This window comes from Ptychodera flava, chromosome 17 (assembly GCF_041260155.1).
Source record: "Ptychodera flava strain L36383 chromosome 17, AS_Pfla_20210202, whole genome shotgun sequence".
Taxonomy (NCBI): Eukaryota; Metazoa; Hemichordata; class Enteropneusta; family Ptychoderidae; genus Ptychodera; species Ptychodera flava.
In genome coordinates this window covers 29,466,833-29,484,531 of record NC_091944.1, presented here as the reverse complement: position 1 = coordinate 29,484,531, position 17,699 = coordinate 29,466,833, and positions in this window count along the sequence as shown.

The window sequence follows — 17,699 nt, the reverse complement described above, 5'->3', positions numbered from 1 at the left end:
ATCATAGAAATAAGAATACATTGTTTGAATGAATGAATAAATAATAAGTGAACTATCATTTTAGTACCGTCGATGAATATAACATCGGCAAATCTCGGATGAAATTAGGTTATACATTGTTACATAGATCGGTCAATATTCATTGTCTTTGAGGTCACAAAAATCATTTAATGAAACAATAAAAACTCCATTACTTAATTTTAAATAGTGTACCAATATTTTATGCAATATTGAAAAAGGGTGAACGATAACGCTGTGCATACTTAACCCAAAAACATATGGACCGCTAATTCACATGAAGATATTCCAGTATGTTGGTATCTGCAATTTTTGAATCTTTTCAGTGGACTATAATTCCTCTTTAATGTTAAATGAAGTGTATTATTTCACTCCGCAAAAGCACATTAAGAGACATAGTGTTTCGCTTGTATACATCTGTCAACTGCATTGCCATTGTTGACAAGTGAATCCAAAAATAAACAATAAAACCGTGTATTTTACACGGGATAAGTTGTGTTGACAAAGTAAACACTTGTAGGCCGTGGGCTAGAGGGGGTCTACGTGCACCCCCCCCCCCCACAGGATAACAAACCTGTATTTTTCAGAACCCTTGGGATCCCTAGAATACGAAATGGAATTTTAACAGAAAAATATAGGGATGGAATAGCTGTTATGGTCATGTTTTGAAGGGTACCGCAAAATCACGATTTTTCAAGCCAAATGCATTTTCGTCAAATCTGTCTTCTTGTAAGTCATGTGCTGAGCTCATTTTTAACATAACCTCACTTGTTTGGTATCATTAGAAAGGGAATTTATTTTTCTTTAAGATGACATATTGCACTACGCAATATCTTCTACAGTTTTTGTCAAATATAACCAAAACTTACCCCTTACCCTAAAATTTAACATTGCAAATTACAGTAAATCTCAAATTCTACCAATTTTTTAGCTAGGCATAATAAAAAATGCAATGTTTTGTCTGAAATCTGTTTTATTTGATACAGGGACATGTCAGAAATATCAAATAGACTTTTAACAGAAAAAATATTGGGAATCTACAGCTGTAACAGTCATATTTTGAAGGGTACCGCAAAATAACAGTGTTGCAGATTTGCATGCATTTTTGTTAAAACTGTCTTCCTATAAGTTATCTGCTGAGCTTGTTTTTGAATATATTCTGGTGTGTTAGGTATCATTAGAAAGATAATTTACTAATCTTGAGAATGATATATTGTAACATGCAATATCTTCTATAGTTTTCATGATATATAACCAAAACTTACCCCATACCCCAAAGTTTACATTGAAAATTTCAGTCATAGCTAAAACCAAATTCTACAATTTTTTTAGCTAGACACAAAAAATCTGGCCGTTTTTGCTATTAAATCTATTTTATTTGGTACAGGGACATGTCAGAAATATCAAATAGACTTTTAACAGAAAAAATATTAGGAATCTACAGCTGTAACAGTCATATTTTGAAGGGTACCGCAAAATAACAGTGTTGCAGATTTGCATGCATTTTTGTTAAAACTGTCTTCCTATAAGTTATCTGCTGAGCTTGTTTTTGAATATAACCTGGCTTGTTAGGTATCATTAGAAAGATAATTTACTAATCTTGAGAATGACATATTGTAACATGCAATATCTTCTATAGTTTTCATGATATATAACCAAAACTTAGCCCATACCCCAAAGTTTACATTGAAAATTTCAGTCATAGCTAAAACCAATTCTACCATTTTTTCGGCTTGACACAAAAAATCTGGCCGTTTTTGCTATTAAATCTATTTTATTTGGTACAGGGACATGTCAGAAATATGAAATAGACTTTTAACAGAAAAAATATTGGGAATCTACAGCTGTAACAGTCATATTTTGAAGGGTACTGCAAAATCACAGTATTGTAGATTTGCATGCATTTTTGTTAAAACTGTCTTCTTATAAGTTATCTGCTGAGCTTGTTTTTGAATATAACCTGGTTTGTTAGGTATCATTAGAAAGATAATGTACTAGTCTTTAGAATGATATATTGTAACATGCAATATCTTGTATAGTTTTCATGATATATAACCAAAACCTACCCTTACCCCAAAGTTTACATTGAAAATTTCAGTCATAGCTAAAACCAAATTCTACAATTTTTTTAGCTTGACACAAAAACTCTGGCCGTTTTTGCTATTAAATCTGTTTTATTTGGTACAGGGACATGTGAGAAATATGAAATAGACTTTTAACAGAAAAAATATTAGGACTCTACAACTGTAGCGGTCATATTTTGAAGGGTACTGCAAAATAACAGTGTTGCAGATTTGCATGAATTTTTGTTAAATTTGTCTTCTTATAAGTTATCTGCTGAGCTTTTTTTGAGTATAACCTGGCTTGTTAGGTATCATTAGAAAGATAATTAACTAATCTTTCAAATGACATATTGTAACATGTAATATCCTGCATGGTTTTCATGAAATATGACCAAAACTTACCCCATACCCCAAAATTTACATTGAAAATTGCAGTCATAGCTAAAATCAAATTCTACCATTTTCTTTTCCTAGACATATAAAATCAGGCATTTATTTGTATGAAATCTATTTCATTCGGTAATTGGTCATGTCAAAATATCAAATAGACTTTTAACAGAAAAAAGATTGGAATTCTGTAGTTGTAACAGTCAGATTTTGAAGGGTACAGCAAAATCTCACTATTCCTGACTTGCGTGCATTTTTGTTGAATCTATCGACTTGTAAGTCATCTGCTGAGCTTCTTATAGAATATAACGTAAGTTGTTAGGTATCATTAGTAAGATTATTTACTAGTCTTTAAAATGACACATTGTAACATGCAATATCTTGTACAGATTTTTATGAATTATGACCAAAACTTACCCCATACCCCAAAATTTACATCGAAAACTACTGTCATAGCTAATGTCAAATCAAGCAATTTTTTTATGCAGACATAAAAAATTAGGCAATTTTTTGTATGAAATCTGTTTTATTTTGTACGTAGCCATATCAGAAATATGAAATGAACTTTTAACAGAAAAAATATTGGGATTCTATAGCTGTAACAGCTGTATTTTTAAGGGTACAGCAAAATCTAAGTATTCCTGATTCGCATGCGTTTTTGTTAAATCTGTCATCTTATAAGTCGTCTACTGAGCTTGTTATTGATTATAACCGGGTTTGTTTAGTATCATTGGAAAGGTAATTAACTGGTATTTACAATGAAATATTGTAACAGGCAATATCTTGTATAGTTTTCATTGAATATGACCAAAACGTACCCCATACCCCAAGGTTTATATTGAAAGTACTGTCAAAGATAACGTGATCTATTTCCGTAAATTTTTAGCTAGACATGACACAAATACCTCTGTTCGGTATTAAATCTGTTGTATATGGTACTGGGTCATGTAAGAAATGTGAAATAGACTTTTAACAGAAAAAATATTTGGACTGTATAGTTGTAACAGCCATATTTTGAAGGGAAATGCAAAATCGCAGTACCGCAAACTGGCACCTTTTTTGTTAAATTCTTCTTCTTGTAAGTCATCTGCTGAACTTATTTTGTGACACAACCTGGCTTGTGAGGTATCGTTAGTAGGCAATTTATTCTTCTTTAAGATGACATATTGTAATATACAATGTCATTCATAGTTTTCCTGGAATATGGTCAAACTTTACCCATACCCAAAAAGTTCAAATCGCAAATTACGGCTCATCTTAAATTCTACCATTTTTTGTTGCACATAATACAAAAGGCAATTCTTATAAAATCTGATTTATTTGTTACAAAGTATGTCACAAGTATAAAATTCACTTTTAACGGGAAGATAATACAATTTAGTAGCCACTTGGATCATTTTTGGAGGGGGAACCCATACATTGCAAATGTATGTGTTTTGGCAAATTTGCCCTGATACCTGGGTACCCTTCCAAATACGATCCAAAAGGCTACAAAATCATATTATGTTCCTGTTAAAAGTTATTTCATATTTGTAACATACTTTTTTAACAAAAACACAGATTTCATAGATTGCATACAAGCATTGCCTTTGGTATGTAAAGTTAATAAATTGTAAAAAAAGGTAGAGTTTCAGATTTGCAGTAATTTGCTGTGTAAACCTTGGGGTATGGGGTAAGCTTTGGTCCTATTTCATGAAACCTAAACAAAACATTCCATATTACAATATGTCATTTTAAAGACTAGTAAATTACCTTTCTATTGATACCTAACATGCATGTTATGTTGAAAATCAAGCTCAGCAGATGACTTATAAGAAGACAGATTTAACAAAAAAGCAAGCGAGTTTTCAATACTGTGATTTTGCGAGACCCTTCAAAATATGACTGTTACAGCTGTAGAGTCCCAATATATTTTCTGTTAAAAGTCTATTTCATATTTTTGACATTCCCCAGTACCAAATAAAAAGATTTTATATAAAGCATTGGCTTATTTGTTATGTCTAGCTAGAAAATTGGTAGAATTTGACGATAGCTACGAAAGTAATTTTCGATATAAACTTTTGGGGTAAGTTTTCGTCATATTCTATGAAAACTATATAAGATATGGCATATAACAATATGTCATTTTAAAGAGTAGTAAATAAGCTTTACAATGATACCAAATAAACATGGTTATGTTGTAAAATAAGCGCAGCAGATGACCTACAATGGGACAAAGTTACAAAAACACATATGAGTCTGCACTGCTGTGATTTTGCAGTACTCAACAGAATATGCCTGTTACAGCCATAGAATCCCAATATTCTTTCTGTTAAAAGTCTATTTCATATTTCTGACATGTTCCTGTACCAAATAAAATAGATTCAATAGCAAAAACAGGCAGATTTTACATGTCTACGTTAAAAATGGTAGAATTTGGTTTAGCTATGACTGAAATTTTCAATGTAAACTTTGGGGTATGGGGTAAGTTTTGGTTATATATCATGGAAACTATAGAAGATATTGCATGTTACAATATGTCATTCTAAAGATTAGTAAATTATCTTTCTAATGATACCTAACACACCAGGATATATTCAAAAACAAGCTCAGCAGATAACTTATAAGAAGACAGTTTTAACAAAAATGCATGCAAATCTGCAACACTGTTATTTTGCGGTACCCTTCAAAATATGACTGTTACAGCTGTAGATTCCAAGTATTTTTTCTGTTAAAAGTCTATTTGATATTTCTGACATGTCCCTGTACCAAATAAAATAGATTTAATAGCAAAAACGGCCAGATTTTTTGTGTCAAGTTAAAAAAATTGTAGAATTTGGTTTTAGCTTTGACTGCAATTTTCAATATAAACTTTGGGGTATGGGTAAGTTTTGGTTATATATCATGAAAACTATAGAAGATATTGCATGTTACAATATGTCATTCTCAAGATTAGTAAATTATCTTTCTAATGATACCTAACAAACCAGGTTATATTCAAAAACAAGCTCAGCAGATAACTTATAGGAAGACAGTTTTAACAAAAATGCATGCAAATCTGCAACACTGTTATTTTGCGGTACCCTTCAAAATATGACTGTTATAGCTGTAGATTCCCAATATTTTTTCTGTTAAAAGTCTATTTGATATTTCTGACATGTTTCTGTATCAAATAAAGCAGATTTCAGACAAAACATTGCATTTTTTATTATGCCTAGCTAAAAAATTGGTAGAATTTGAGATTTACTATAATTTGCAATGTTAAATTTTGGGATAATGGGTAAGTTTTGGTTATATTTGACAAAAACTGTAGAAGATATTGCGTAGTGCAATATTTCATCTTAAAGAGGAATAAATTCCCTTTCTAATGATACCAAACAAGTGAGGTTATGTTAAAAAATGAGCTCAGCACATGACTTACAAGAAGACAGATTTGACGAAAATGCATTTGGCTTGAAAAATCGTGATTTTGCGGTACCCTTCAAAACATGACCATAACAGCTATTCCATCCCTATATTTTTTCTGTTAAAATTCCATTTCGTATTTTAGGGATCCCAAGGGTTCTGAAAATACAGGTTTGTTATCCTGTGGGGGGGTGCACGTAGACCCCTCTAGCCCACGGACTATTGGTGTTCAACAGGATTTTGGAAGTAGAACAAGAACTTGAAATTGAGATCGTAAACAAACACATTGAAAAAGGTGCAGCTCTCAGATTTTAATGATTAATGATTTTCTTCTATTTGAATCCTGTTAGGCTTTTAAGATTCTGTTGTTTGGCGGTGAAAAAGTCCCGACCGGCTGTTCCAATTGTGGCATAATCCTAACTTACATTGGAATTATGGCATTGAAACTTTTGCACAACGCGAATAAACTGACATCAAGAACCCTCATGAATCAACTGAGTCCTGAAGTGATATCATATCGTATCCATATGGTATGAAACACCTTATTTTAGACACAATATTTTTGATCCAGAGTCACATTTGAAAAATCCTAAAATCAAACTGGTAAAAATATTATAATAAATGTAAACTGCAAAATGATAATGATATAATTGGATAAAACAACATAACTATAACAGGATGCTAAGTGGACCTGTTTTCCTGTCATTTACGATATTAAATGTTAACATTAAACGAAATGTGATATAAGTGCAAAATATTTTGTCATTAACATTAAAGGAAATTTTACCGCTCGAAGCAAAGATACAGACGTTAATGTGGTTTTATTTTGAAATAAAAACAATCGGCGAATATCCATACACAAACACATTCTCAAATGATGGTACAATAAGATGATAACGAAATAACGATACCGTTAAATGGAGAAAATCAATTTAATTGTTCTATTGAACTTTTTGGCGCGGATTTCCGTGTGACGGAACGGAAACTTGAAATATTTCCTGTTCAGGCTACGTATAAATATCAAAACGAAATATGTTGAAGTAATCAACATCTGCGGTAATCACGAAATTGAAGCAATACGCAGTACTCTGGCAGACTGTCGTGAAGATTGTAAGGTGTACACGATGCAAAGTAAATGTTACTACATCTAGTAACTGCTGTGTACGCCCGAGAAAAAAGAGGCAAGCTACTGCGGCTGTTGTGTGCTATGCATTCAGTGGACAAATAGCGCCATCCCATTCGGCATGAGTGAAAATTTATGAGCACAGCCCTTTTAACTTCAATCTAGGGAGTCTTGTCAACAACTTAGACATAAACATGCGTGCCTGGAAGTACTAGATGTTCCACTCATCATGATCGAAATGAGGCACTATATCAGTGCCGACGCAGATATGCATTTTTGTCCGTTGTTGCTAAGCATGCTTATGCCAAATTCCATCGTTACTAGGGGTCCTTGCTTGCCCTTCAGAGCAACATCGAATCGGTCCAGGTTAGCGGCGCTCTCCGAATATTCTTGGTTCAATTTTGCCCTGTGAGTTTGAGATCAAGTGTTTTATTGAACGTAATTTTAAGAATAATGGTTTCTAATCAAGGGTGACCGGTCATGCAGTGTTTCCTCCTTAAATGATTAAAATTTGACCAAAGAAAATGGATATTGCTAACGACAGTTGACTGCATTATCGGGAGAAAGTTGCCCGCAGTACATGACCTGCTTTCTGAAATTAACATTTCCGTCTCAAGGCCTTATCTTGAACATTTTCAGTAATTTTCGTACAATTTTATGGCAAGGAATAGATTTTGTGAATATCGCTTCTGGAGGTGGTCATTTGACAGTACGATAGTGTTTGAAATGCAGACACCTGAAAACCGGAAGTAAATTAACTTTACAAGCGATATCATAATTGACAACTTCGTTCGCAATATTCTCATTTGATATTACTATCATCCAGTTATTTGTTGGGGAGGCATTCAGTTGACAAACTTCTGTCGATTGTTTAATTCATAGTTGTGCAGAATAGTTATAACCGTTGCAGTATTTCACATACAATAACTTGCAATTAATCATCGAGCCACGCACAGTCGCTTATGGTTCGATACACTGCGATATGACCACTTTGGTATACATTGGAAATATAGGACGTTTGGAAATGGAATAGTCGCTATACGCACGTATCGCCGAGTTCGGAGACGGATTTCCCTCACAAAAAGCCACAGTTAACTTAAACCAGCATCGGAGGCTTCAAATACGTCTCTGAATTCATACCTGCTATAGTCTATCGTCAATTACGATCTTCTTTGCATTTAAGGTGCGATTTCCGACGGGCCCGCGCTTTGATTATTAAACAAACACTTCATTTCATGTTCAACAACAGCAGCTGATACACTTGACATAGATTTTGTTAAATTAAATCAATTCATTCTTCTCTTAGTGCCTGTACAATATGACGAAATGTAATGAAAAAAAAACAACTAAAGTCCCAATTCCATGACCTGTATCTTTAGCCATAGCAATGAATATTCACTTTAGCCTCACTTGTACACATAGTCTAGAGGGTAATATACTAAGCAGTATACTAAGCAGGTTTGAAGTTCATTTCAAGTATAGGGAGTCAATATGGAGTTCTGATGTGCATTAAGTTATTGAGGTCATATACAATGACAGCATAGTGATATTAAGTCAGAATATTCCACAGAACAGTTGATGTGCAAGAATGTTCTGAGATAGAGAATAATCCTTTGTTTTATATAACAGAATATCAGCTACTGACTTCTGTTAAAATACCATGCATGTATGTATATCCATTATAGAGACGATTTTCAAAGAGTGCCATTAATTATGAAAATACACATTAAAGTGATCTAAAAATTGACTGAGGACTTTATGAGTAATTAGTGATAATAAGTACTTTTAAAACATATGTTTAATTGATGTTAAATTTGTTGGCTTTTAATATGCATGTATACTAATAAGTGCTGTTAATTTATTCTTTCAGATTGACACTAAATGTACTTAGGCCAGCGAGCGTGATGCGTGACAAGACTGAAACATTTAAATTTCTTGTTGATATGTCATTACAACAATTATTTATTGCCAGAAATTAATAATTATTGAAATCTAGTTTAACTGCAATTTTTTATATATTTTGATTGAAAATGAACTCAACGAAGTGTATCAAATTATAAAGGATTTTTATAAATACGTATGCATTTGAGTTAGGTAAATGGCATAACCTCATCATTAATTAAATCTGTACTTTCAAAATATAATTGTTAGAAAATATTGAACTCAGGTATAGCCCTCAAGCTGTGATTCTCATTTTTTGTCTCTCTGGCTCAATGAGCAAGTTTGCATTTCAGAAACAATCGCTGTGTGTTGTAAATTTAAATTGACCACTTAAGAGATGCAAAGCTTCAGTGAATCGCCTCAATTTATGCTCAATTCTCTGCACTTTTATGGAGGAGCTACTTTCCCCACGCAACAAGTAGATTCTTGGGGAAGTGCTACAATGAGTTAGCTAAAAGATTGATATCTAATAAACGTAGATATGGACATACGGCCTTGTTGTGAAAACGTATTTTCAAAATATTCAAAAATCAATTAGAGTTTTTATTCAACCGAAAGAAGTCGATCGTTATATCAATCGCAGAAGCGTAAACTACAAAGCTATTCAGAGTTCCCCGAACCGCAATATTAGGTTTTGAAGATTGAAAGATTTACTGATCATTACAAGAAACAACAGATTGTAAGGGAGCCTTCAGTAATTACAGCGGGTGGGCCTGGGGAATTTTGCGCAAACCTATACCGTAAAATGTGACCCTTCCCCCTATCCTCCTGTCTAAAATGTGACCCTCCCCCTCTTCCGACATTCTAAAACTTGACCCTCCCCCAACCACTGCGGTTTTCTCACCAGAAATAACTGAAGCAGTATCAGTTTATTTACATAACAATTGGTTCAATTGTTATTTTAAGGACAAATTACAGAGGGGAGGGCTGGTGTTTTTGGTGGGATAGTCGCAATTTATCACGCAAGAAAGTTTGAAGAGATATGGTATTTCATACATTTGAGGAAGGGTCACCATATTTTGTGCAACTATAAGAAGGCAAGATGTGGCTAATTTAGTGCTTCATCCAAAAATATCAAATCATAGTACATGGAGTCTATCAGGCAAATTATTGACAATTTTCCCCCACAAAACATGCTATATCTGTATATTATATATTTTTGATAATATGTATTTAAATGTACTTTGCTTGAATTGGGAAGTAAATGTGCATTTGTGTACAAGAAATTGATTTTTGAATTTTATCTAAAAAGTTGGTTCACTATCCATGGTGTCTATGATGAAACTATGAATAGTTTTTCCAACACAAAATAGGTAAATATTTGCATTTGTGTACTCTTGATTATTGATATTAATGTTCTTGATTAGACTAGAGTGGTTACAAGTTTATGGTTGTGTAAGAAATTTGATTTTAGAATTTCACTGAAAAGTTGATATACTGTACATGGTAGTCTATGAGAGAACTATGCACAATTTTTTATAATAAAACTGACAAGATCTTTCCATTTATGTACACTTGATAATTGATATAGACTTTTCCACCTGTTGCATATGTTTTTGTCGCTTGTCTTTTATCAGTTTTAACTGTTCAAGGTGTTTAATGTAGGATACCACTGCATCTTCTTTGCTCGTGAAACTTGTGGATAATGTGTACGTACTTTGTTGGTGATTTCCTATTCTGGAAATATCACACGGACAATCAAAAGTTTTGGCCATAAAATCAGCTTCTGTCAAAAGTGACCCCTCCCCCAAGATAGGTTTATAAAAAGTGACCCTCCCCCTTGAGCTGTTTTCTAAAAAGTGACCCTCGCCCTAATTCCCCCGGCCAACCCCTCTGTAATTACTGAAGGCTTCCTAATGGCATTTTAAAGGAGACAGATTCAAGACAAAGTAAAAAGAAAATGCTTGAAAGAAGAAAAACCCACTTAGACGTTGCTATATCGTTTAATGGCTAATAGTTATGACTCTTACCCGTCAACTGATTGCAAATGATTGCAAAACCAAGAGGAATATTTTCCGATATACTCATTGTGGCCCGCAATTTTTGCAATTGAACTCAAGATGGCGCTGTCATGACAGAAACGAGGTCATTGAGAGTTCAAGGATTCACCATGCATCTGACATTCACGTACAGCGCTGTCATCTTGTACGTGAGTGATTTACTGTAATGCGGCCTCTCTCTGTGTTGCTTGATTCCGATCGCCGACAATCTCAGTGCAGCTGCATATACTACTAGGTAAATCTTTAGCTTTTAATCTCCGAACCACCTGACACTTTGTAGCATTTTGTCCACCACCAACACTGAGATCGATCGACTGGCGAAGCTCGGTGTTTCAAAATACGGAAGTACTATGCAAACGCCCAGTCGCGGCGGCGTGTCTTTATCACCTACATATGACGTACTGCGCGCGTGTGTACAAGTCTTAGAGGAAGCGAAAACCGCTTTGTATTTGTGATATCGCCTTTCTCTCCTTAATCGGTGTCCGACTCATTCTGTCCGCCACTGAGTGAAATATTACAGTCATATGTCCCTCTTTATTCACTCATTATCGGAGGTCGTATGCTGTCACAAGATGATTGATAAGCAAAGCTTTCTCATATAATTGCAACATCACATTGTCATAATATAATAATATTGTAATTATATAAGCAATGAATGTTAAAAGGATCAGGTAATTTACTCATTACCTCGTGACTTTACCGGCTTACCGTAAACACATCGGTATACATGCTCATTATGTGGGTTTAGTTAAGATATTGAAGTATTAGGCCATGAACACTAATGTTGCTGACAGGAAATCCGCTGATTTTGATACCCCATATTCTAAACTTGATGACTGAGATATAAGTCTTAGGGATTGGCCTAGCTGACCGAAAGGCTCGCAGCCTTTATGAAACTCACAGCTTACAAGCCGTGGATTTGAAAAGCCTCCGTAAAACTATCTGAATGACCTTGAGAGGCTGGAATCTTCTTTGTTTCGCATGCTCTTGCACATTGTGTCTGAACATGTATGCGTGTATGTAGGTCGGAGCGCCTTTCAACGAACTGCCAAGGCAGAGTACAATTGTCGCTGTTTGTTCTCTGGCTCAAGTTGATTTAGCTGTGGGTCCATAGCTGTGGTGTTTTCAGACGGGATTCCTGCCATTTACGGGCTGGTTTTGACTTTTACGATTTTAACCCCACATGAGACTGGCAACGTCCGTAGGACGAACGATGGTCATCGATGTCACACGATGAATTACTCAGTTTGTGTTTATAAGTTGAGAGGTCACCGCCAACGTCACTGCAGTGACGTTCCGCAGAGAGCTTCGACCAACAGTTTTACGCTAGCAAAATGGCGGGCTCCGGGTAGTCATGTCGGTTAAAGCTAGAAAAAAGGTGATATTTCAGTTAATTATAAGCGGATTTCTGGTCGTGATGAGTCCCTTATAACCAAGTGTCGATGAGTAAGCTTAGTGGCAATTTGTAATTTTGATTGAAACTTTTCGAAATATCGCCGAACAAAGTTGCGACAAGGGTGCTGTCGGGCGTAATACGTGGACGTTAGTTTACGCAGTTTCCCATAGCTGTGGTGGTGGAGTTAAAATCGTAAAAGTCTAAACCAGCCCGTAAAAGGCAGGAATCCCGTCTGAAAACACCACAGCTATGGACCCACAGCTAAAATTGATCTAGCTTTTGAAGTAGGAAAAAAGGGAGCGGAACAGTTGAAGGTCGCACCAAGAATTGCAAATAACATACATACATACATACATACATACATACATACATACATACATACATACATACATACATACATACATACATGCATACATGCATGCATGCATGCACACATACATACAAGCAGAAATGATATCCAACATATAGCATGATAATAAGGTAATTCATGATTCCTGACAAAATACCGAAATTTATGTCCTAGAACATCGCCTAATGGAGATATTGTCCGAGACGCATAGCCTCGAGGACAATATTACGGAATAGTGTGACATGCGAGGATATAAATCCCAGTATTTGTGAATAACATTATTGGTCTACACCTCTTCTAGTTGAATCTTACACAAAATATTGAAAGCATATTTTTCTGGCGATGACCTGTCGTACACACTTCAGTTCGGCAACATAAATTCACATAAATTTCATTATTCATTGCTTGAATTAGCAATTGTAAAATGTATTGTTTTTCGTTACAGGTACAGTGAAATGTGAAATATTTTTATTTTCCTGTGTTTACATGAAAATTTTTAGAGGTCAAAGGTCAAATTGTACTCCGCGTCAATGTCATTTCGTACTCGAAACCGAAACTTCCCCTGCAATGGAAGCTCCATAGGTTACAGACGTAATAAGTAGTAACAGGCGTTCATGCCGCAGAGGTACGCAAATGCAACAGCAATTGTGTCTATGTGTCTAATTAACATCAACGTATTCTATATGTTTCAGGGAAGTGTAGTCCGTACTGAAGGACAGCGTTACAAATATGGCCTGCACTTCAAAACATTTACCAGACCTCGTCTACTGTAACTTGACCGAAGACCGTATCGCTGAGGCAGCCGAACTAATGACTCGGGCGTTCACTAAGGGAGAGCCTATGACTGTGTGCATGCAGATACCATTCGAAGCCGAGCTCATGGTTAACATTGGAATCTGCAAAACATCTTGCAGTCACGGTCTCGCCAAGATCGCCATTGATCGACGTACTGATAAGTTGGTCGGTGTAACCACTGCATTTCTGGGTGGCAAGGTGAGGGAAGATACGAAAATTTTTGGAGGGGTGTCTTCAGATGTGCTTGAGTATTACAAACCAATTCACGCCCTCCTGAATGAATTGGAATCACTATTCCCTGACTATTCGGGTTACAAAAATAATCCTGATTGCATAATTATGGAAAGCGCGAAAATCGCCGTTCACGCAGACTACGCGGGACAGGGCATAGCAACAAAGCTTGCAGATCTGCGAATGGAACTTGCCAAGAAAGCTGGATGCGCGTTTGCCGTTGTTGAAGCGTCGGGCCCTTACAGCCAGAAGATGTATGCGAAACTTGGGTTTAAGACAATCGGAGAAATAAAATATAGCGACTTCAGTTATAGAGGTGAAACGCCTTTTAAGAAAATAACGGTTTGTGAGTCGATGAAACTTATGGTAAAGAAAGTTTAAGCTTTATGACGTTCTATATGAGCAGTTTTTTCAAAAGAATAAATTTCTCTGTGAGTACTTATAGTGTGGCAATTAATCCTGCACGTGCCGTGGACACTCCCTCCCTATTTGGCACAGATGTACCCTTGAGAGTTCGAACTACACAGAATTAGTAACGCAATTTTCATAATGCGTCAAATGGGTCAAATGTCAACATTAGCCAAATACTTCTGCAAAATGCTACAAAATGATTTGTAAAAAGTGCCTATTTCGGACCAAAAGCCTAGCTTTCATAAAAACACGAAACAGAGGGTCAAATATTTCAATTCAATGGCAAGTTCATGTCCTACTTAACACTTACATTTGATTCTAGTCCAGATCAAAATTCACATGCCAACAGCAACAATGCGGTTAAATATTTTAGAGATCGATTTGATGTGTCGTATACTGCATGTACATCTAAATATGCTTAAGGGAATTAAGTAGAGAAGAAACTGCTATGACTCTAAAAACAATGGAGATAAAATTGCAAAAATTACAGCTAGTGGACCTTTAGCAACTGCACGATCCATGCACTTTTAATGGTGTATATTTTTTAGACATAGCTATATAAGATACATCCTTCAATCTGCGTTTTATGTTATTACTATCTAACAGGATCATTTGCATCATTCTAGGACACACTGAAAGAATGTAACACCAGAAAAACTTTTCTTCTCATTGGGTAAGGTAATTATAATGATGGTATTATTTATACTTTTTGAAGCACCTTGAAATCCCTGTAGTGTTGCATTTTGTATAATTTCAGAAATACACGGAAAGGCTGAAATTTTGAAGGTTCTTGATAACAAAATGTTATTATATTGGATACTTTTGTCGCTGTTTTCTTCAAGTTTTTGCTGATCAGAAATGTATAGTATGCTGAAAGATCTAGGGTGGTTGAGAAATCATGCCTTGAGTTCAAACATCAGTGTCTGCCGCCGAACAGAGTACACAAGATGACATAAGTACTGGTATTCACTAGAACTTCATGCTATTTATCCGTTGGTCTGATCAGCCACCAAGAAACTCCAGTGAGTCATCATCATCATCGTCATCATCAGTAGTTGTAGTTGTAGTACAAGTATTACTAAAGTATGAAGTCGGTTTTATGATCATTGTTTATTTATCGCATCTTGTTGTACTTATTGACAAAATGTACAAAATGTACTGAGTCTTTGGAAGTATTTGATGTTTAATTAAGTCGTTCTTTTTTGCATATTTTCAGTACATACTTCAATTTTCATACACAATCGTACCTCATCAGAATTGTTACTTTACTTTAATATGAAATTTAATCGCTTGTTTTCGTTCAAATGTTTGTGAAATAAACAAATAATACAAAATACGTCGCTATTGACTTTAAATTTGAAAAAAATAGTATACTATTGTGACGTGCATCATGGCGGAAGAGCTTGTCCGGGAAAAAGATACGGATGCAGGACAAACATTGGGCCTTTCATGTTCCAAACAATGAATTCTCTGCAACAAAAACTAAGCTTGTATAGCCATTAAAGTCTATATTTTCTGTACGCCTAGATAGTTGAAAATGCTGTGATTTTCATTCTGTTATCATTATTTACATATTCCTCATGTGGCAGTAAATGTGAATAACCTCTCAAAAATCGGGTTTTTTTCCTTCCCATGCACAAACACTGTGATGCTTTCGGCTGAAATTAGCACCAACCATTGACATCATAATAAGGTTGAAAATATTGTCTCGGATTTCTTTTATTCGTCCTTGGTTGATTTTGTTAAGGACTGTTGATGATGTTAGACCAGGTATCGATCATCAGCTGGAACATTGTTGTAGCCACAGAAAACAATTTATAGTCTCAATAAATCGTAGATCCACTTTGTAACTAGCTTTTAAGATGGAGCTGCATGTTGCCAATACAGTTTTCATCACAGCAATATTTATCATCAAAGATGACAAGGAAACCCCCTCATACTATTAATTTTCAAAAAGCAGAGACTCTAAAGTATAGTCTTGTAGCAGTAGTTTACTCAAAGGATGAAGTAGGTGGATATGTGGGGTAAAAAACCTCAATTTTGGTATTCATGATGAAAATTAATTTATGTCAAAAACATGACGCTATTTTTCGAAACGTAATATTTCACTTGAAAGAAGAGTATATGTAGAAAAAAACGACTATTTTATTTACCATTATCTATCCTCATTCTAAAATGGCACAGGTTGAAAGACTGACACTCAAAAAAGTGATCAAAAACATGATTAGCAAAATTAAAATACCTCTTATTCAAAATGTAAGAAATTAATTGACAAACAAAGTCTTTTTTATATAGCATTTAAAAACATAATGTAAAATTTTCAGAAAATTTGACCCGGCCAGAGTGGATTTAAATTCTTTGGAAAGCTTGAAAAATTGGGAGAAAAAAGAAGCCAGGAAATCGAGGGATTTGCATATATTTGCATAAATTAACACTTCTTTATCGCGCAACTTATGACTGCTTGACAAGCTAAAAGGTAAACACAACCAATATTTTAATCTTGGGTTAATATATTAAGTAAAATTGAATGAATATTGCAAAAAATATTGATTTTTGAGCAAAATACGCTGTGCTGTTTGCAGCGCCCCTGTAATGTCGCAAATTTCTATCAGCAACACCACAGCGTTTGTACTGAAGAAGGAAACGGTTACAATTTTCTCTCACATTATCCTAGAGTAAAATATATTTATAGAGTAAAGGATATATATATATATATATATATATATATATATATATATATATATATATATATATATATATATATATATATATATATATATTTGCTTCATTTACTTACATGTATGTAAGCACCTGTATGTATATATATATATATATATATATATATATATATATATAAATTTGCTTCAGGTACTTACATGTATGTAAGCACCTGACAGATATATGTCGATCACATATAATTTTCACGACAGATCCAGATCCTTATTATCGACACTGTTCCTGCATACTATTTAGTACTATAAATTCAAGTTGCACAGCAAAATTAAAAGGAAGGACGCCTATGTTTCAACTCATCGAGGTGTCATGTGAAATGCATTGAAACGGAAATCTTTCTATGAGAAATTCGTATATTTAATTGAAGATTTCCATCGCTGCTCATTTGTGGACTCTACCTAATCATGATGGTTGATGTTTGTGTTACTTTGATACCAAAATCTCTTTTCTTTTCGTCCTATTTCATGCGAGCCTCAAAGGAGGCAGCGGTGCCACACGTCACCAAGTCGGCCCGAACAAGTCGTGAAGTCATTACAATTTTGAAAGGCTGAAGAGTCACAACCGTTCAAAGTGATAATAACCCGGTTCACTTGACCACGATTAGAGTAACCGTGATTTGACAAATGTGTAAGACGAGCGGCCAATAGAGTAACGGGCATGATTTGAAAAAACTGTCCGAAAGCCATATACCGACTTGACGTGGCTAATGTTTGTTTTCTGATCATACACTGCAGATGCTTTAAATCGGATTTGATAATTACGGCTGTTAGAAAAGCACTTTGGCGACAGTAGAGTGTGCATTGACATACACTGCTGCGTACCGTCGCATACAGGAGGACAATTCCATAGCAAAGTAATTGTGGTCTTT